At 46.5% G+C, this 22625-nt stretch overlaps 1 pseudogene; it reads left to right on the top strand.

The window, feature by feature from the left end:
• The first annotated feature begins 7052 nt into the window (after positions 1-7052).
• On the top strand, positions 7053-19071 carry LOC102993711 (nuclear RNA export factor 2-like; annotated as a pseudogene).
• Positions 19072-22625: the final 3554 nt, after the last annotated feature.

Raw genomic sequence — 22625 nt, 5'->3', positions numbered from 1 at the left:
CAGGGTAAGCATGGAAGGGACAGAACAAACGCAACACATGGAGTGATTGGTACTGAGGGAATAGGAAAAATAGAAAAGGCTGGAAAAGACCTATAGATAGTATTTCCCTAGAGAGATAAAAAGTGGTAAAGGTTGAAATTATATCCATTGTATAAGAACAGAACACTGACCAGGAAGATGGCTGATTGAACACAAGGGTGGACTTTCACCTCCTCCTGAAACTTCATTAAAACAACATTAAAGGTAAACAAATCAATACAATGGTGTATTTCCCAGCAATGAAAAGGCAAGGACACGGGTGGATCTGAAGAAAAAAATTATGCTAAGTTAAAGACACCAGACACAAAGGAGTACAGGATGTGTGATTCCATTTATATGAAATTTTAGAGCAGGAAAAGCTAATATATGGAAATGGAAAGCAGATCAAAGAGTCCGTGGGAGCAGAGGAAGAAGAGGAGATTAACTGGGAAACTTTAGGGAGTGTGGTGTGTGGTCTGTATTTTGATTAAGCTGGCGGTTAGCCCTAACCCCTGATTTTTACGTGTAAGGAACTGGTTATCAGGAAAATTTGGGTGAGTCATGTAAAGTGTTGCAGCTTATTAATCAGCAAGGAGATACTCATATATGGTTATCAATGCTAAATTGTTCTTGTTATGCTGCGTAAGGAGCCGATAGCTATAGTGATTCTCCCTAAGCAACTAGGAAGACGCTGTCCCAGAAACAAACATCCTCTTATACAAGCAAAGCATAGTTCTGAACAAATAACTATCGTGCATTCCATCACCCATTTATAAACATAGTTGACACTCTCACACGTTCCTTTGCCTTAACTTCTTGATGTTTATAATTACCCATAAAACATAATCATTCATTAATATCTTCTTCTGAGGAACCATACAAGCATTAACATTCATTAATATCTTCTTCTGAGGAACCATACTGTAACATACAGTTTTATACCCTGACTTTTTTTTTCACATTGTATCATGCGGTGTCAGGAATATTCTGTCTTGCTTTTTGTAATCTACCACTTAAACCCAAACTGTTTCTTGTACAATAATGCTTTTTCTTTCTTTGCGCAGCGTTTGGAAATGGGAACTTCAGCCCCCTCACCATTAATCCTTCCACATGCCTTTTTCAAGCTCTGAACTTTTAATTTTGGTCCATTTAAACATTATGTCCTGTTGCTTTCAACTGGGGATGCCCCGTTTTACTATTGCTACTTTATAAGATACATTAGTAGCTGACACTGCAACCTGCCCCCATACAGCCATCCACTTTCCTTTTCATAACATCAAACGATACTAATACACATTCATCCCTTACTGAACACCAGATACTGTATTAAGTACCTGACATAGGAATAGCTAACTTATCTGTAGTGCTCATTAGGTCACAGGCACTTCTCCAAGGACTTTCTATGTATTTCCCTATACCAACTCAATTCTCACAATTACATCATGAGGTAGAAACTATTATTGTCTTCACATTGGCAGGGGAGGGCGGGTGTAGGAAATGAGTCACCATAAGGTCCAAGTTACTTGCCTTGGACCATAGAATTTAGCACCAGTATTCAAACTCTGATCGAATGGACCTCAAATCATATGACTATAATCATTAATGTGTGGCTCTGGTTTCAGACTGAAACGAGCACTGGGATGGGACTCACAAAGTCGGGTAGGAAGTGCTGAGTGTGGGGTCTGGGACCTGGATGCCCTGAACTCCAGCCTTCTGTCTGAGAGGCCTATTGTTGCACGCTGTTGCCCTGTACTGTCTCTCCTTTCTCAGACTCTGTGGGAACTGTTTCTCTGGGGTTCAAACCGAAGGTGAAGTAACAGAGACAGACAAGCTACACATGGAAAGAGAGGACGGTTTCCAGAGGGTGTGTGCATATCGACAGGATGAATTCAGTCCTTAGAGGCTTTTTTCATTTGTGTTTCATTCTCTTCCCAGTGCTCACGCTCATTTTTCCGGCCCCTACATCCATCCCTTGGCCTTTACACTCTGTATGTCAGGTACTCACGTCCCTTCTTTTCCACCTGTTCTTGATTCCAATGACAATCATTTCTACCCCTCTTCTGACAATAGCAGCCACTCTGATCCCATCATCCTTCTCTGCCAAAGAGCCTGTAAAGCACAGCCGTGTAGCTGTAGGTATATATTTAGGCAGGAAATTTTGTGTATGATAAATTCAAAAAGGGAAATATCTGGGTCAAAGTATAAGAATGACTTCTGAATGGTTTAAGCATACTGTAGGCAATTACAGTCTCATACACTGTTAGTGAAAATGAATATTGCTGTAACTATCATCACACGTCCTTAAAAAACTATGTCTTACATTGAAAAATATTGGTGTCGTTCTTCTGGGAGGCAGAAGAGCAGGGACTCAAGTCCTGGACCTACCCTGAAGCCCAAGCTGTGCTCCACTGGGTTCTTTGACCTCCACCCCTGGGGATGCTCTATAACCCTGGTCAACACATGGGTATTGTTCCTTTTTTTTTTTTTTGGCACAGAGAACTCTATCCCAGTACTTGAGTAATTTAAAGAAATCAGTCAAACACCAATACGAAAAACAATCATTAAAGAGCATATTAAGACTAAGACCAAGGAGCAAAAACTGGGCATATATAATACAGTGTGATCCAGAAAATGTAGAGTAGGATCCAGTTTGGGGGGCAGTGCATTTACCAACATGATTTGGAATACATATATCTGTAACCTAGTTATAAAAGCTTATAATGCAAAATATTAACACACACCCATGCACATTCACACTTTTCTCTTCCTCTGAGAAGTAAGCCATGCTTACTGTCTGTCACAAAGCTGAGCACCCACAGTCATGCCTGCGGGTGCGGAACTTCCTTCCCCCACTCACCAGATATCCTGGAAGAAGCTGTGTCTACTGGATTCAAGGAAAGTTTCTCTTTGTTTCTGTGTCCCCACTGTTTGCAGAAGCCTCCCTTCCTGTGATCAGAAAAGCTGCAGTTTTAGTGTTAGTCAGCAGGGTGGGGCTTAGTTCTATTTCCAACTGTACATGAATGAAAAATATTAATTTTGCAAAAGCAAGAATCAACACATGGTAGTTTTATAAGCAGGTTATGAAACAGTTTTGCATCCCAGTTTTTCTTTTTCTTTGTCTGAAATAAATAGATGTGGGTGGAAATGGTTGAGATCTGCGGCTTCTCAAATGTGGCTTTGTTGATGATCTCAAGTTGCCGTTACACACATTCATTTAACAGATATTAATTAGTTGTTATTCTATGCCAGGCATTGCCAGCCCAAAAGGATTTCTAATCTGCAAACCCTGTGATCCAGACAGATTTCTCCTCGACCTCAAGACAGATATCTCCACTTGGTCCGAGGTACGTGGACCCACCCAAGCAGGAGCGGACTAGCACCTGGTCACAAAACATCATCCCAGGTCTGCTCACAGAAATCTGTCCCCGAGACCTGAAAGCTCACCATTAAAGGAGAACCAGTGCAGTAGCTGGAGGCACACTTAGGATGTGGAGGGAGACTGATAGGTGAAGACACAACCCCCCTTCTGCCACTTACTTGGCTGAGAATCCTGGAAAATTTATTGTATCTGACCCCTGTGAGCCTGAGAAGGAACCGTGGATACAAACGTCATGGGGCATTTGTGAAGAGGTCAAAGAAATCTAGTGAGTCTACCCAACACTGAGCAAACGTTGCTTGCTGCTGGGCAAGTGTAGGATTACTTCTCACCGTGTTCTCTCCCTACCATAGCGGGGATGCTGTTGCCATGTACTCAGTGGCATAGCAATGATGTAGGCAGAATTCCAAAATGACACAGGAAGTCGCCATATGAATACACATGATGTCATAAAGGATACTAATGACTATTTCTTTGTGGGAGGATCAGTCATGAGTGGTGGAGCCTGAGGGTCAACCCAGGGAGCCTGAGCTGGAGGCACTAGTTGATTTATAATACTCCTGTGATCACCTTTGATTCTGGCAGCACGACTGTGAGACAGGGATCAGACTGAGTTGCAAATGGTCAGTAAGTGAATGTATGCGTGTGTATGTGAGCGTGTGTGCGGGCGCGCGTGTGTGTGTGATGTCCCCTCTGTGGCTTTTCATCACATACCCACTCTCCTGGAAGTGTTCCAAAATAAGGCAATGTCTGAGAATCCTATGTCTGAATCACCTTGATGAGGGAGGTCTCTAGCCCTGTTCAGGCACCCGAGGTAGTTGGTCAGCCAAGGGACTGCGGTAGCTGTTAGCTAGCTCCCTTTTATGATTTCCCCTCGGCAACGTTATTTCGGAAGGAATGTGGATTCTTGCAAATGACTCTGACTCTTCCTATACACCATATGTAGACCACATGCCCTTACTGCTCCCTTTAATATGTGAATTTTTCCCTTTCATTGCTGGATTTTCCTGAAAACGAGTTGGTTGCCTGGCATTCTCCAAAGGTCACCAATAAGGTTCCTCTTTGTTGTTGTTATTGTTGATGAGTATCATTATGAACTCCTGGCTTTTGAACAAGTTGGTCGGCTTCACACCATTGTTATGTGGTGTTGAGCAGAGGAGTGAAATGATTTGACTTGAGCTCTGCAGCTGGGTTGAAACCAGACAGGTAAGGGAGGCAGGATGAAAGCAGAGTGGCCAGCTAGACAGCAGTACAGTCCAGGAGATAGATGTTGGTATCTTGGCCAGGGTGGTGGTAATTCAGGTGGTGAAAAGTGGCTGGCTTTTGGACATCATTTGAGAGAGGAGCCGAGAGAATTTCCTGACCAGTTGGATGTGGCGTGTGGGAGAAAGAGAGCACGCCAGGCCCCCTCCGAGGTTTGGGGACTGAGCAAGTGGCATTTGTGGGTCAAATGCCCTATCTATGTTTACTTTCACTTCCAGTGCCACACAGGGTAAGTCCCAAGGTTGTGAGTAGCAGGTTTGCCCTGACAGCGCGCCACACAGGGAAAACAATAGCTCCCCAGAGGAGGTCATCTGAGGCCTGGTCGTAATCACTCCATCGTAGATGGATCTTTACTTATAAGCGTGCCCTGAGACAACATGGAATAGTTAGTGTACAAAAGGCACAGCACACAAACCTAGAGAACCTTAAGTATTACACCCCAAAGGAAGCTGGTTTCTAACAGTGTAATTACCATAATCCTCCCTCCCCATAAGACACTAGTATGATTATCTGCTGGTTCACTGTTTCAGTGGAATGTGTTAAAAATAAAATACCCTTAGTGAATCCACTTATGGGAGAGAGAATTGACAGGTTTTTATTTCTGCTGATGCCAAAAGAATTCCAAATCTTTTCCCATGGTGAAATAGATACGTTGGAGGGGAGAATTTGTGGTGAAGGGGTGAACAGCAACACAACTCCTAGGAGTGAATACAAGGTGAGGTATATCCAGGACACTTTCTCAGCGTGCCTGTGGCTTCAGTATCCAGTACAGTAGATGTCAGAGTAAAGAAAATGAACAAGAGCCAAAGAGAGGCCTTACAGAATGATGAAAGGTTCAGGACACCAGGGAGACATAAAGATCCTAAATGTGTACACACCAAACAATGGAACTTCAAAGTACTTGAAGCAAAAACTGATTGAGCGGAAAGGAGAAAGAGCCAGATCTATAATTATAGTGGGGTCCTTCCACACCCACCTCCCTCTTAGCAAGGGACAGAATTACTAGAGAGAAAATCAGCAAGGATACAGGAGACCTGAATAACACAGTAAACTAACGAGATCTACATGACATAAATAGAACAGTCCGCCCACCAACAGCAGAGTACAGGTTTTTCTCAGAGGGTCTCTGTAACATTCACCAAGTTAGACCATCTCCTTGACCATCAGACAAACCTCAATAAATTCAAAAAGAATTTAGGGACTTCCCTGGTAGTGCAGTGGTTCAGAATACACCTGCCAATGCAGGGGGCACAGGTTTGAGCCTTGGTTAGGAAGATACCACGTGCCTCCGAGCAACTAAGCTCGTGCGCCACTACTGAGCCTGCGCTTTAGAGCCCTCGAACCACAAATACTGAGCCTGTGTGCCACAACTACTGAAGCCCGCGCACCTAGATCCCATGCTCCGCAACAAGGGAAGCCACCGAAACGAGAAGCCAGGGCACCACAACGAAGAGTAGCCCCCACTAGTCGCAAGTAGGGAAAGCCCGTGTGCCACAGCAAAGACCCAACCCAGCCATAAATAAAGAAATAAATTTATTTAAAAAAAACTAAAAAAAGATGAATCAAATCTCACAGAGTGTGTTCCCTGGCCACGATGGAATCAAATTAGAAACCAGTAATAGAAAGCAAAAAGAAGAATCCCTAAACACTTGGAAATGGTGGTTGACACATCATTCCAGGTTATCATTCACACATTTGTTATAGAAGAGCTGAAGTGAGGAAGAGATGCCTGCTGAGCTGAAAGGCATTTCAGGCTGGCCCAAAAGAGAGCTCACTCTGGCTCTTTCAAACAGAGTATTGTTCAGGGCAAGGCTGGAGGGAGGGAGACTGTTCAGGAGGCTGTTACATCAGTGCCACCTGACATTAAAGCTCCTAGTGCACTGGCAAAGGAAGTACAGCTAGTTTGCTGATTGTTAGTGGAATCGGTTTGGTGGCTGATTGGATTTGGGAGGCACGAGAGAGGTATTGGTGTGGTTGTTGGAAAGTCCTGAGAGAAGGCAAGATTCGGGTGCCTTCCTGGTATATACATGACTGGTGTTCAGTCTAACCCATGGACGCATACACCTCGGGTCTTTATCAGTCCTACTCTACTGTTTTAAATATTTCAATGCAGTTGTCCTCTTCTCCCTCCTCTTTCTCCTCACTCTTTCTCCTCCTTTTCCTCCTCTTCCTCATCCTGCTCCTCCTCGATTCTTCCCCTGATAGTGCCATCTGTCGGATAAGGCTGTCCTCTCTGGACAGGCAGAAGAGTGTTCTTTCTGAGGTTTGTGAAGAAGACTTTTGTAGCACTTATGGCCCCTCTCCCTCCTTCTCTCCACATCCCCCCTGAAGTTCTCCCTGTATCATCCCAGGCAACAAGAGGGGAGTGAGAAGGGACAGTGAAGGCCACATGCATATGACTGTGTGGAGAAAGAGAAAACCTCTTGAGAGAGAAATGTGGGAGGACACACAAGATGGAACCACTGGGAGCTGGTTCAGGGTCACAGTGAGTATCCTGAAAAATGTATGGAATGTGCAGGAGAGAAAAGCCAGGGGGAGTCATGTTGGTCTCATGTAGAGATGCTGGTTTATTTCACTGGGGACAGTTTGTAATCTGTCCTTTTTATTACCAGGAGTTAACAGTCTTCTTCATCTAAGGGCAGATTCCGAGAAGCAGTGTAAAGGGAACAGGCTGACTGTCAGGAGAACGGAGGAGCCTGTCTCAAGGCAAAGATGGAAACTACTTCCAAGGATATGGAGCAACTCCACATTGGAGGTCTCAGTTTGGCAAGCTGAGGGTGGGAGATGGAGGGTCGAGCCTCTTGAGACCTTGTCTGAGGGGCAAGCAGTGTCTATCTGTACTGGGAAGGATCTCCTGGAAATTTATAAAAGGAAGATCATCTCTGACACCTTGATTATTTGGAAGAGATTTTGACTGGAGAGAAAGAGTATTTAGGAAATCCATATTATGCACACCCATAAGAAATCATGCCAGTTGACCCTTCTTTAGAAGCCCTTTCAAGCTCAATAGAAGGCCGGAAAAGAAGAGGAAAAGGTTCGTCCTCAGGTCTAAATTCCCTGTTGTCTGTCCTCTCTCCCATCCCTTATCTTCACCCTTAGATTCCTTATGGGATAAAGTATGAAAAGACAGGGCTAATGAACTCAATCCAGAGCCATTGCAGTGTCCCCTTCACTCCAGTGGACATAAGAAAGGATGCCGGAGCCAGACGCGTGGGCAGAGAGAATGCGGAGAGAGACACCTGGTTCAGCAGGTTCTGTTGGCTTCTGATACTATTGCTGTTGCATTCAATCCCTGTAGTTCCACTTTGTGAAAAATGGGGCTTGGTTCTTTGTCCAGGAAGCTAGCACTGCCTGTGCACTGATGGATGTCAGCTAGAAGATTTGTGACGAGGAGAGCCGAAAGGTGTGTGTCCAGGGCGTTACATGTACCTCATCCTGAGGAAGGAGTGCAGGCCAGGGGCTGGTTGTCTTCTTTGGAACTAGAGTTCCTGGTGCTTACGCCACCTCTTCTTCCTGCAGATACCTGTCTTTGTCAGCCCCTCCACTGTTACCTACTCTGTGTGCTACAAGTTGAAGCCAGAAGAAATGGAGCAGCTAAAGGTAATGCAGACTCAAGGCATGTTGTGTGCCAACACTCAAACCCACCTCTCCTTCCTCAAGCCCCCCATCCCCCTCGCCCCCGATTTCCCTTCCACCACCACAGCCTCAGAGCAGCTCTCTCCACCTCTCTCTCCGCAGCTGACCTTGCGCAAACGATTTGATATCTCCCAGCAGGCTCTTGACCTCCAGAGGCTCCGCCTTGACCCAGGTACGGCTGACAGCAGTAATTCTAGGGCGGGCAAGGGCAGAGGGGTCTTTCTGGACGGAGACGTAGGGATGGTAACATGGGAAGGGGATGGTGCTGGCCCCAGACCTCACTCAGCCATTTGATTCCCTCCCCGCTCCTTCCTGCAGACTTGGTGGCCCATGATAATGATATAATTCTGCATTGAAGAAGCTGCATGGCTGCCACCCTGCAGATCATGGAAAAGAATTTCCCTGAGGTGAGGCTGTAGGCCCAGTGCTGGTATTAGGGTAGGGGGGAGGTATTGGTGTGGTTGTTGGAAAGTCCTGAGAGAAGGCGAGATTCGGGTGCCCTCCTGGTATATACATGACTGGTGTCCAGTCTAACCCATGGACGCATACACCTCGGGTCTTTATCAGTCCTACTCTACTGTTTTAAATATTTCAATGCAGTTGTCCTCTTCTCCCTCCTCTTTCTCCTCACTCTTTCTCCTCCTTTTCCTCCTCTTCCTCATCCTGCTCCTCCTCGATTCTTCCCCTGATAGTGCCATCTGTCGGATAAGGCTGTCCTCTCTGGACAGGCAGAAGAGTGTTCTTTCTGAGGTTTGTGAGATGGGTCCCTTAAGCCAGGTTGGCACTTTGCCTGCCCTACCATTCTGTTAGCCTAAGACATGGTACGTGGTAAGTGGACCAGAGATGTGTTTTCAAACTTGTATTTTTGTTCCTCTTTTAAAAATACAGTGATGGTGGTAGACCACCTCAAGAAGAAAGAAAGGTTGGAGTTCTTTCCCAGGTAATTCTGGCGAGAGGAGCCCTCATTATGAACACGACGGGTGTGAGCCTCAGCCCTCACAACCCCAGGAGGATGATGGAAACGTGGTGAAGTGGGATGTCTAGGAGGACCCCAAAGTAAGAGAGTAAGTGACCAGGCCGCAGGGTTTTTACACAGCAGTCCTTGGGACGATGCACCTCTCTCAGTCTCCGTGGACTTGTTTTTCTTCTCTCACTGCAAAACTGAAGCAAGCTAGAAGTGAAATAATGGTTGAGCAATCCTAATTGTAGTGCTGGTGTCAAAGAGACGAGGGTGTACAGAAGACTTTTGTAGCACTTATGGCCCCTCTCCCTCCTTCTCTCCACATCCCCCCTGAAGTTCTCCCTGTATCATCCCAGGCAACAAGAGGGGAGTGAGAAGGGACAGTGAAGGCCACATGCATATGACTGTGTGGAGAAAGAGAAAACCTCTTGAGAGAGAAATGTGGGAGGACACACAAGATGGAACCACTGGGAGCTGGTTCAGGGTCACAGTGAGTATCCTGAAAAATGTATGGAATGTGCAGGAGAGAAAAGCCAGGGGGAGTTGTGATGGTCTCATGTAGAGATGCTGGTTTATTTCACTGGGGACAGTTTGTAATCTGTCCTTTTTATTATCAGGAGTTAACAATCTTGTTCACTTAAGGGCAGATTCCGAGAAGCAGTGTAAAAGGAACAGGCTGACTGTAAGGAGAACGGAGGAGCCTGTCTCAAGGCAAAGACGGAAACTACTGCCAAGGATATGGAGCAACTCCACATTGGAGGTCTCAGTTTGGCAAGCTGAGTGTGGGAGATGGAGGGTCAAGCCTTTGGAGACGTTGTCTGTGGGGCAAGCAGTGTCTGTCTGTACTGGGAATGTTCTCCTGGAAATTTATAAAAGGAAGATCATCTCTGACACCTTGATTATTTGGAAGAGATTTTGGCTGGAGAGAAAGAGTATTTAGGAAATCCATATTATGCACACCCATAAGAAATCACGCCAGTGGACCCTTCTTTAGAAGCCCTTTCAAGCTCAGTAGATGGCCGGAAAAGAACAGGAAAAATTTTGACCTCCAATCTAAATTCCCTCTGGTCTGTCCTCTCTCCCATCCCTTCTTTTCACCCTTAGATTCCTTATGGGATAAAGTATGACAAGACATGGCTAATGAACTCAATCCAGAGCCATTGAAGTGTCCCCTTCACTCCAGTGGACATAAGAGAGGATGCCGAAGCCAGACGCGTGGGCACAGGGAAGGGGGAGAGAAACACCTGGTTCAGCAGGGTCTGTTGGCTTCTGATACTATTGCTGTTGCATTCAATCCCTGTAGTTACACCTTGTGAAAAATGGGGCTCGGATCTTTGTCCAGGAAGCTAGCACTGCCTGTGCACTGATGGATGTCAGCTACAAGATTTGTGACGAGGAGAGCCGAAAGTGTGTGTCGAGAGCATTACGTGTACTTCATGCTGAGGAAGGAGTACAGGCCAGGGGCTGGTTGTCTTCTTTGGAACTAGAGTTCCTGGTGCTTACCCCACCTCTTCTTCCTGCAGATACCTGTCTTTGTTAGCCCCTCCGCTGTTCCCTACTCTGTGTGCTACAAGTTGAAGCCAGAAGAAATGGAGCAGCTAAAGGTAATGCAGACTCAAGGCATGTTGTGTGCCAACGCTCAGACCCCCCTCTCCTTCCTCAAGCTCCCCATCCCCTTCGCCCCCGATTTCTCTGTCACCACCACAGCCTCAGAGCGGCTCTCTCCATCTCTCTCTCTCTCCGCAGCTGACCTTGAGCAAACGATGTGATGTCTCCCAGCAAGCTCTTGATCTCCAGAGGCTCCGCGTTGACCCAGTTACAGCTGACAGCAGTAATTCTAGGGTGGGTGAGGGCAGAGGGGTCTTCCTGCAGGGAGATGTAGGGATGGTAATGTGGGAAGGGGATGGTGCTGGCCCCAGACCCCACTCAGCCATCTGATTCCCTCCCCTCTCCTTCCTGAAGACTTGGTGGGCCATGATATTGATATAATTCTGAATTGAAGAAGCTGCATGGCTGCCACCCTGCAGATTATCGAAAAGAATTTCCCTGAGGTGAGGCAGTAGGCCCAGTGCTGGTATTAGGGTAGGGGATGGAAGAGATGGGGTGGAGGGCAGATTTGGGCCCAAGGTCCTAGATAGTAACCTTCACTCTACCTCTTCTTGCCCCAAAGCTGTTGACCTTGAACTTGAGCAGCAACAAACTGTACCAGCTGGATGGCCTGTCTGACATTATACAGGTGGCTCCCACGGTCAAGATCCTGAACCTTTTCAAAAATGAGGTGAGAAGAGGGAGCCAGATCAAAGTTGGGGTGAGAGTAGGGGGGGCGTGTTAGTGGCCATCAGAGTGATGACAGGAGGCAGGTGAAGGTACCTGTGGGGGAGGGAGGGGCCTGGGGGTGAAGCGATCTGGATGTCCCTCTTACCCTGGTATTCCTTTTCCCACTTCTGCCCCATATTTCTCAGTTGAAGTCTGTGTGGGAGTTGAGAAAGATGCAAGGGCTGAAGCTTGAAGAGCTGTGGCTGCAAGGGAACGCACTGTGTGGCACCTTCCCAGACCAGTCCACCTATGTAAGGTCAGTGTGAACACCCTGTCACCCTTCTTGGTGACCTTCACCCATGCGAGCCTAGACTAACTGTGACAGTGTCGCTTTGCAAAAGGTGGCAGCCCTGGTCTTCTGGGACGATCACAGGCCCCAACTTCTGCTCTCTCTGTGCCTATCAACGGTGAGGAGTTTCCTTCCCCCGAGGGGCTCACCTCTGCAGGGGCTCTGGGGTCTGTTTCCAGCTCTCTGCGCCCAGCTATATTCCACCAAGGCCTCCCAAGAGTGTGCCCCAGGAAGCAGGGCTTCTCCTCCTCACCAGGACCAGGAGCGACCAGCCTTGATCCAGATGCTGGTGCCCTGGACTGAGAAGGGTCCTCCAGCCGAGGGCCTCATGCTGAGACAAGCCTTCCTTCTTCGTGCTGAGATGGGGTTTCCCTCCTCCGTTCTGAGAGGAGCCCTCTTCCCCTTCCTCCAAAAGGGTCGCCCCTCCTCTCCCAGGTTGACATGGGGGCTTTCCTGCACCATGCTGAAGGCTGAGGCCGTGGGTGGCTGCTGTCATGACATCCATTCTGCTGGCCCAATGCCAAGAGCTGGACCCTCCTTGGGAAAATGCAGGGCTCCTTGAGTCAAGGGGCTAGACGTGGGCCCCCACCAGTGACCAGAGGGCTTCCTGAGGCAGGAGTGGAAGGCAGAGGGCAGAGGTGGTAGAGGAGACAGAAGGACAGGCCTCTCAGGGGCACTTCTCATCACTCCCTGCACACATCACATCATCCCGCCTGGTCCTTCACAGAAGCCCTGGGCAGCCTGAGACAGGTATGATTCCTTACATAAAGAACCAACTCAGACAGTTGCAGGGGTCATCGGGAGAGAAGACGGTGATCATAAGTGTGAGCGACAGATCCTCAGCCCCATACTGAGCTGGGACCTGACCCTTTCCTCCTTCTGGGGAAGATGTTCCCCCATGGCTGCTCTCTTTCCCATGCCCAAGTCTCGCTGAGCTTACACAGGTGACAAAGTTTCAACCAACATCCAGTGGGACCCCAGCCCAACATGTGAATATTTTCTGTTCCTACATGGTGTGTCTGCGCGATTCTTGGTCAGGTGAAGAGCCACAAGATGTGTGCCATTTCCCTTTTCTTCTCTCCTTCCCTGACCCCAACCATGGGAGAGCTTCTTTCCCTTCCCTTTGTTTTCTCTCTCTCCCTTGTCTCTGTGCCCCTATGTCTCTCACATCTATTCCCTCCTACCTTCACTCCCTTTCTGTCTTCATTCCCCTCCATCTCCCTCCCTGCCTCCTGAGCCCCACCTCCCTCACCCCCCTGCCCCAGCATCCTGGGCTATCCCTCTGGGGTGTCCAGACCTTGGCAGAGTGCTGGACCCCCAGTGAGGTAGCAGAGCCCCGGGCTCCCACCCCATTCCCTCTTTTCTCCACAGCCTTCAGTGGAGTCCTGGAGGAAGAAAGGGAGGGGAAGGAAGCCCTGCAGCATGTGTTTGAAATGCTGGTCCGTGTAGCACTGGAGAAGGAAGTCTGTGTAGTCTGGGTGGGAGCTACCCAGGGGAAGGAGAGGAAGTGAGGGAGGGAAGGAATATTAGAGTGAAGGTATTGAGAGAAATGAGGAGAGAGTGCATTTCACACAGTAAGATGACAGATGATCAGTGCTCAACAAGGAAGTGGACCAAAAACGCTTAAAATAAGAAGCAGAGTTGGGCAAAGGGGGCTGCTGGATGGGCCAGAACACACTGATCTCTGTTTTTGGTATTAGCATTTTAACTCAAAGGAAGCATTGTAACATTGAACTATCAACCACCTCTTCTCTATTTTTGGTTTTGGACAGGGCCATCAGAGAATATTTCCCGAAGTTATTATGCTTGGTAAGTGCCTACGAAAATCATTGTCTATTACTAATGTCGGTGACCTCTGCACCTGCCCTCAAGCCCTTTGGTTCTTGCCTAGATTACATGTTGGCATCAGACACTTAACCATTTTGGGGCACATGGACTCCTGAAAATGACATGGATATACTTTCTGGAATAATACCCATAAAAACACACACACACACACACAAACACACACACACAAAAGTTGCATATAACATTAGAGACTTCAAGACCTCATGATGAAGACATCCACTGTAAGATTTCCCATGGAATTTAAAGGGCCCTTGCACACGTGACCTCTGAAACAAACCCTCCTGGACCCATATTTTTCACCGGTCAGCCAAGGCCACTCCCCTGGTCACCACTCCTGATTTCCTCTTCCCTTGTCCAGGATGGCCAGGAGTTACTCTCACCAATTATTGACATTGACACTCCCTTCGTAATAAAGCCCTGAAAGGTGAGGAACAGGATCAAACAACATTTGGTGAGTTGCAGGAGAGGCTTTATCAGCCTCTAAATCTCAAATGAGTTTTGATTCCAAGAAAGCTATAAAGGATCTGAGACACTGAATAGTCTAGTCCTGCAATGCCTGCAGCAATAAATACCACTGGGAATCTGAGCAAGGGGAGGAGGGCTAGGACAGTTGAAGCCACCTAAGCACAGGCCTGCTCATGGGCATTCTGAAGTCTCATTTGAGGTCCAGACCATAGACAATGACTGTCCTCATTACTCCTCCTCAGGTATTACTTGATCCATGACTGTGGAGAATGACAGCATCTCCTTGGTGATTATCATGAGGAGGTTTGCTTCTCCCTGACCATTCCTTTCCACTCCGAAAACACAGCCATGTGAGTATCACAGCCCAGACTCTGCTCCCGGGTCGTGTGGCTCCCCAGCAGACACAGGCCAGCTCCTGCATACACCCACCACCCACTCTTCCTCTTTGTCTCCTAGAAGCAGCTTGTGCAAGTACTTCAATGACAGCAGGAATATAAAGAAGCTCAAGGACCCCCGTGAGTGTGTGATGGGAAGACTGGGTGGGAAAGGGTGACGAAGGGGTCAATCATAGGGCCCAGGGCGTGGCAGCCCCTGACCTTTGCTCGCTTCCCCTCCCCTCACAGACCTGCGGTTCCAGCTGCTGAAGCACACAAAACGAGTTATTGTGCACACCCTCTGTGTGTTGTCAAAGACTCAGCATGACTTCAGCTCCTTCATGATGGACATGTGGTTCCAGACGGTGAGCACCTGCTTCCTCCCTCGGGCGGGCCCAGGAAGCCGCAGGTGGCTAGGAGGTGGAGGTGGTGACTGGGCGCCTGGGCTCTTCCCTTTCAAGAGGTGATGCTATGCTTCTCGGTCAACGGGGTGCTCAAGGAAGGTGAGTGTGTGTAGACCCCCTCTCCAAATGTCCCACTGCTCCCTCTCCCTGGCCAGGCTCACTCCCAGAACCTCCCAGGTTCCCTGACCCCTGCCCTCCGTTCCCCTTCCATTCCCATCCCTTTGTTTCCCTCCCCTCCCTTCCCCTCTCTTCCCATTCCCAACTGTGTTTTCCAGCCCTCAGTCTTCTCACAAACACCCCAGGTATGAGCTGTGTCCATGCCTGTCTGCCCTGCACACCCTGGGCATTGGGGACATAGGCTGTGGAGTTTGGTGTCTCTCATCCCAGAATCTTACTCAGAGAACTTGGGCCGTTACTTAACCTCTTAGTTTCTTCATTTTCAAAATGGGGTACTAGTATCCACCTCTTGTGCGGCTGTGAAAAATGCATCCCGTGATCTTGTGTAGTGGTTGTCAGGGGCCCTGTCACTGGGCGCAGACTGCTCCTATAGTTGCCCTCCCCATTCCCGACACCCTGGAACCGTGAACAACTTCCCTCTCAGCATGAGGGTCCAGTCACACCCTGACTGTTCACCACCATGTGAGCGTGCAGAGCACGTGTGGCTCTAAGGGTTACTGTTGTTTGTTTGCTGTTGAAGTGGAAGGGAGTTCTCAAGGCAGTGTGCATGCCTTCACCTGGACCTTCATCGCTACCCCTGCCAGCTATGGCAGGTGAGAGCCCTGTTTTGGGCGGGAACTCCCATCCCAGCCTCAGCTCAGGGGTGTGGGAATGTGGTGGCGCAGACCTTAGGTTTACTCAGGATTGTGGAAAGCCAGCATGGAGATCCCAGGAGCAGTCTAGCCTAGTGGTTAAGAAGAGCATGGAAGGGCTTCCATGGTGGCACAGTGGTTGGGAGTCCTCCTGCCGTTTCAGGGGACAGGGGTTCGTGCCCCAGTCCGGGAGGATCCCCCGTGCCGCGGAGCACCTGGGCCCATGAGCCATGGCCGCGCTGAGCCTGTGCATCCGGAGCCTGTGCTCCACAACGGGTGAGGCCGCCGCGGTGGTGAGAGGCCCGCGTATCGCAAAAAAAAAAAAAAAAGAAGAGCATGGGCTCTGAAATCGGCCCATGTGTTCTCTCCTTGACCAAACACTCATTCACTGTGTGACCTTGGTAAAGTCACATGACCTCTCTGTGACTCATTGTCTTCTTCCGAGACCGTCCACTCCTTGGGCTGTGGTAAAGGGTAAATGCGAAATTGTCCGTGGGTTGGGGATAAACCTATAAATCGAGTGAAGGTGGTAGATAGTCTCTCCAAAGGTGGGCCCTGTGGGGAGGGGCAGAGGTACCAGTCAAGGAACCTGGGAGACAGACACAGCAGGGGTATGGAAGGAATCGAGTTGCTGAGTGGCAGTGCGAGCAGGATCTTTGTTTGGGGTGTGCGGTGGTCCATCAGTCCAGTTGTCTGTGGGCCCATTTTTCCTCCAGTCTATGCATTGTGAATGACGAACTGTTTGTGAGGGATGCCAGCCCTAGTGAGACTCAGAGTGGGTTCTCCATCCCAATGACTACACCCTCCTCCCTCTCCCAGGAGCAGCAGGAAATGGTGCAGGCTTTCTCCACCCTGTCTGGGATGAAACTCGAGCGGTCTCAGAAATGAGTGCTGGGTGTGCATGGGAATGAGGTTGGGTTGAAATGGCGGGGGAGTGAAACATGGAAACTCGATAGCAATTTGGAAAAATACATTTTTGAATATTTTGCTCCCAAAAAATAAAAGTGAGCCCATGAAAAAGGAATCATTCTATTATATGTGTAAAGGGATTTCAAGAGAGTATAATGCTCAGTGACCTTATCTTGTATACGGAAAATACAGGACAATCTGCACACACACCAACCAACCAACAAACAAAACACCCCACTAGAACTGATAACCAAGTTCACCAAAGTTGCAGGATACAAAACTGATATACAAAACTTATTTGTATCTCCGTATACTTGCAATGAACAACCCAAAAATGAAATTAAGAAAGCAAGCTCAGTTACCATAGCATCAAAATAGTACAATGCTTTGAAACAAATGTAACAAAAGAAGTGCAAATCTCATACTCTGGAGTCTGTAAAACGCTGTTGAAAAAAATAAAGAAGACCTAAATAAATGGAAAGACACTCCATTTTCATGGGTTGGAAGGCAATATTATTAAGATGGCAGTGCTACCCAGAGCAAACTAGGTTCAATGCAGTCCCTATCAGAATCCTTCTTTGCAACAATTGACAAGGTTATCCTAAACTTCATATGGAAGTGCACCAAAACAATCTCGAGAGAGAAGAAAAAAGTTAGAAGACTCACACTTCCCAATTTCAAAACTTGCTACAAAGCCACAGTAATAAAGACTACATGGTACTGGCCTGTGGACAGTGTATGAATCAAGGGACTAGAACTGAGAGTGCACAGATAAACCCTCACGATTATGGTGAACTAATTATCAACCTGACAGAGTGCTGAAAAAATCTGATGGGAAAATAATAGTGTTTTCAACAAATGGTGCTGGGCCAAGTGGGTATCCGCGTGCAAACCAAAGAATTTTGACCCCTGACTCACACACCATGTACAAACAGAGCCTGAAAATGGATCAAAGATTTAAAAGTAAGAGTTAAGACTATAAAAATCTGGGAAGGAAACATAGGTGTAAGTCTTCACGAATTAGGCAATCATTTCTTACATATGACACCAAAAGCAAAGCAACCAAAGAAAAAAAGTAGATACATTGTTGACTTCATCAAAATTAAAACCTTTGGAGCATCAAAGCACAGTATCAAAAAGGTGAAAAGCCCACCAACAGAATGGGAGAACATATTTGCATATCACATATCTGGCAAGAAAATGTGAAGAACCGTTGCAACTCAACAATAAAAAGGCAAACACCCCAATTTTTGTTAAATGGGGAAAGGCTCTGAATGGACATTTCTCCAAAGAAGACATAAAATGGCCAAAAGGAAATGAGAAACTTCTCAACATGGTTAGTCATCAAGGAAATGCAAATTGAAACCACAGTGAGTTACCAGGTCACACCCACTAAGATGGCTTTAATCAATGAAACGAATGATAACAAGTGTTGGTGAGGATGTGGAGACATTGGAATTCTCATGTGTTACTGATGGGAATATAAAAGGGAGCAGTGGTTTGGGAAAACAGTTTGGCACTTCCCCAAAATGTTAAACACGGAGTTACCATATGACCCAGTAATCCCACTCCTAAGTATTCTACAGGGAGAAATGAAAACATATGTTCACTCTAAAACCTGTTTAGGAACATTCATAGCAGCATTATTGATAATAGCCAAAAAGTGGAAATAACCGAAATGTCCTGTAGCTGATGAATGGATGAATAAATCTTGGTACATCCATATAGTAGAATATTATTCAGTCATAAAAAAAGAATACTGCTCTGATACACATCATGACATCAATGAACCTTGAAAACATGATGCTAAGTGAAAGAAGCGAGTCACAAAAAGTCAAATATTGTATGAAATGTCCAGAATCAGCAAATCCACAGAGACCAATAGCAGATTATTGGTTGCCAGGGTCTGGGGGAAGGGGAGGAATAGGGAGTGATCACTAATGGTTAAGCAGCTTCTTTTTGAGGTGGTAAAATTAGTTTGGAATTAGATAGTTGTGGTTGCACAATCGTATGAATGTGCTAAAAAGCACTGATTTGTATACTTTAAGATGGTGTTTGCATTATATCTCAATAAAATATGGTGGGAGACTTGAACTTTAGAATTTTTCATTTGTTATTTTCCTGAACATCTTTCTTGATCAGTATATATTGAATTCCCTTGTTCTTTTGCAGAGCTGTACTTTTCTCTTTCGAATTCTAGTGGGCATGAATGCTAGCGATAGATGGTTTGTTTTTCACTGGGTCTTTCTTCGTCATTACACATAGTGTTCATACTGGTACATGTGTCCCACCAAGAAAGTGGCATAGATTTAGTGGTGGCATTGCATGGTCAGCGTGACTGTAGTGTGGTACTAATGGAGATCACCTGTTGTTCTCCCACTGCAGGTGCCTTCAGGACAATAAATGGAACTACACCAGAGCAGGTCAGGTCTTCAGTATGCTCAAGGTGAGGTCTGGGAATGAAGTGGGTAAAAGATAAACGTTTCTTGGCCTTCAGGGAGGCCAAGAACTTGGAGACTGGTGGCCTGCGAATGTAACTCGGGGAGCAGGCTCTTCTGACATTCCGACTCCTTCTCTCTAGACCGAGGGCAAGATCCCAGAGGAGGCCTTCAAAGAAATCCCCTAAAAGGAGTCCTTGGATGTCATCTTTGTCTTCATCCATATCATCTTTTCTCTCCAGCCTCAGGCCACACCCATGCCTGGGGTTGGAGGCCTGGCTGACCAAGAAGCCAAAGTTAGGTTGTAGGCCAGGTAACATAGCCACCTGATGGGTCAGGTGTTCTGTGTCTATTCCCCACTCAAGATTGCTGTTTGGTTTCATAATGAAGAGTGCTGTTGCAAGCTGTATGTTATGTGTCCTCCATTGCTCTTCCCTGCCCCAATCATGAGCCAGTAGGTCCAGTCCTGAAAGTTCCTGCCTTCCTCCCTGAGGAGGAGGCACCTTCTAACCTAAACAAGTGTTTTTTTTGTTTGTTTGTTTGTTTGCTTTTTTGCGGTACGTGGGCCTCTCACTGCTGTGGCCTCTCCCGTTGTGGAGCACAGGCTCCAGACACTTAGGCCCAGCGGCCATGGCTCATGGGCCCAGCCGCTCTGCGGCACGCTGGATCCTCCCGAACCGGGGCATGAACCCGTATCCCCTGCATCGGCAGGTGGACTCTCAACCACTGCACCACCAGGGAAGCCCAAGTGTGTATTTTATACACTTTTCTTCCATTTACAAAACATGAACATTCTACACAAAAATGGGATAACAATGGGATTTAATGTGCATGCATCAAAACTCCTTTATGTCCCAGCTAGATGGGTTTACATATATCATGCATCAAGTTGGGAAATTTAAAAATACATATACACAATTGAAAATGGAAACACAGCATACCAAAAATTGTGTGACAGAGAAAAAGCAATGATCAGAGGAAAATCTATTAGTCGTTAGGTAAATGCAAATCAAAGCCAAAATAGGATGCCAATTCACACCTACTACATTAGCTATAGCTTTTTTTTAAAGGAAGATAACAAGATGAACTTTGGTGAGGATGTGGAGAAATTGGAACTTCTGTACATTGTTGGTGGGGATACAAATGGTTTAGCTGCTGTGGAGAACAGTTTGTTGGTTCCTTAGAAAATTAAACACAGAAGTACCATATGACCCAGCTACTCAACTCCTAGGTGTATACGTGAAAGAATTGAAAGAGGTGCCAAAACAAATTATTGTACGGGAATGCTCACAGCAGCATTATTCATTATATTCAAAAGGTTGAAACAACCCATCTGTCCATCAAGGGATGAGTGTATAAACAAATTGTAGTATATACACACATTGGAATATGTATTTTTGCAAAGATTGAAATCCTTGTCATATGTGGTCATGGAAGTTGCCCTTCTATTTTTTCAGTGGTCAGATAGTGACTTGTCAGAGATTTCCTGAAGGGCCTGGAGCCAAAAAGGAAAGGAAAACAATATTGTCTAGTTTACAGATTGGCTTTTGATCTGGGGCACTCCACCAATGCTTAGCCAGGCTGCCTCCAACTCTAACTTAGCCTTCACCTCCTGCTTTTGAGGAGCCCAAATGTCAGCCACATGTGCAAGCCTGGCTTCCTGTCAGACCTTTGCTGAGCCTGTGTCCTACCTTGTGCATATGCATTGCACTCTGGAATCTTTTCTATGCCCTTCAAAACTCTTATTCCTCCAAGAATTTTCCTCATCACCCTCACCCTTCCCAGGTTTTCGGGGCTCTCTGCTGCTTGCTTTAACTTCTTTCCCTTGCCCCAGGGAACTATAGGTACGATACATTTTTAGATGTTTTTCAGAGACTCAACCGAGTCAGCCACTCCATGCCTGGGAGGGGGAGTGGGAAACAAAATTCAACCTCTGTGCCATTCCCTCAGGGGTCCTCCGTAGGGGTCAGAAGGCACAATCACAGTTTTAGGGGAGAACAAGATCCAGATTATGACCCCTGGGATCAGCAAGAAGCACCATGAATGTGGCTGCCAGTATCATGGGAGACGCAAGAGGGAAGAGATATGGGAACATATGTGTATGTATAATTGTTTCACGTTGTTATAAAGCAGAAACTAACACACCATTGTAAAGCAATTGTACTCCAATAAAGATGTTAAAAAATAAAAAATAAACAGTTTGGGTTTAAGTGGTAGGTTACAAAAAGAAAGACAGAATATTCCTGACACCGCATGATACAATGTGAAAAAAAAAGTCAGGGTATAAAACTGTATATTACAGTATGGTTCCTCAGAAGGAGATATTAATGAATGTTAATGCTTTTATGGTTCCTCAGAAGAAGATATGAATGAATGCTTATGTTTTATGTGTAATTATAAACATTAAGAAGTCAAGGCAAAGGAATGCGTGAGAGTGTCAACTATGTTTATAAATGGGTGATGGAATGCATAATAGTTATTCGTTCAGATCTAGGCTTTGCTTGTATAAAAGGATATTTGTGTCTGGGTCAGTGTCTTCCCAGGTGCTTAGGGTGAAGCACTATAGCTGTTGGCTCCTTATGCAGCATAACAAGGACAATTTAGCATTGATAAGCAGATATGAGTATCTCCTCGCTGATTTATAAGCTGCAACACTTTACATGACTCACCCAACTTTTCCTGATAACTGGTTCCTTACATGTAAAAATCAGGGGTTAGGGCTAACTGCCAGTTTAATCAAGATATAGACCACATACCACATTCCCTAAAGGTTCTCAGTTAATCTCCTCTTCATCCTCTGGCCCCATGCAAACATTAATCTGCTTTCCATTTCCATATATTAGCTTTTCCTGCTCTAGAATTTCGTATAAATGGAATCATACATCCTGTACTCCTTTGTGTCTGGCTTCTTTAATTTAGCATAATTTTTTTTTTCTTCAGATCCACCCGTGTCCTTGCCTTTTTATTGCTGGATAATACACCATTGTATTGATTTGTTGACCCTTAATGTGGTTTTAATGAAGTTTCAGGAGGAAGTGAAAGTCCACCCTTGTGTTCAATCAGCCATCTTCCTGGTCAGTGTTCTGTTCTTATACAATGGATATAATTTCAACCTTTACCACTCCTTTATCTCTCTAGGGAAATACTATCTATAGGTCTTTTCCAGCCTTTTCTATTTTTGCTATTCCCTCAGTACCAATCACTCCATGTGTTGCGTTTGTTCTGTCCCTTCCATGCTTACCCTGGGTTGTGACCGTCTCCTGAAGAGAAGACTTCACTGTGGAGTCAGCCCTGGGCTCCTGAGTGCTTGGCTTTAACCCATACTTGGCTCTGGGCTCATCCGTGATTTAGCCTTCCTCCCTGACCCAACCACTGGTGGCCCCTGCCTTACCACTGTGTTTTCCCATTCCCTCCCTCCCTGGCTCACTCCCTCCCTCACTCCTTCCCTTCCTTCTTTCCTTCTTTGAAGGAGAGCATTCTCCATTTATTACATGGGAATTCTTATTTCATACTTTCCAG

The sequence above is a fragment of the Physeter macrocephalus genome, chromosome 21 (assembly GCF_002837175.3).
Source record: "Physeter macrocephalus isolate SW-GA chromosome 21, ASM283717v5, whole genome shotgun sequence".
Classification (NCBI taxonomy): Eukaryota; Metazoa; Chordata; class Mammalia; order Artiodactyla; family Physeteridae; genus Physeter; species Physeter macrocephalus.
This window is presented reverse-complemented; position numbering and strand designations above follow the sequence as displayed.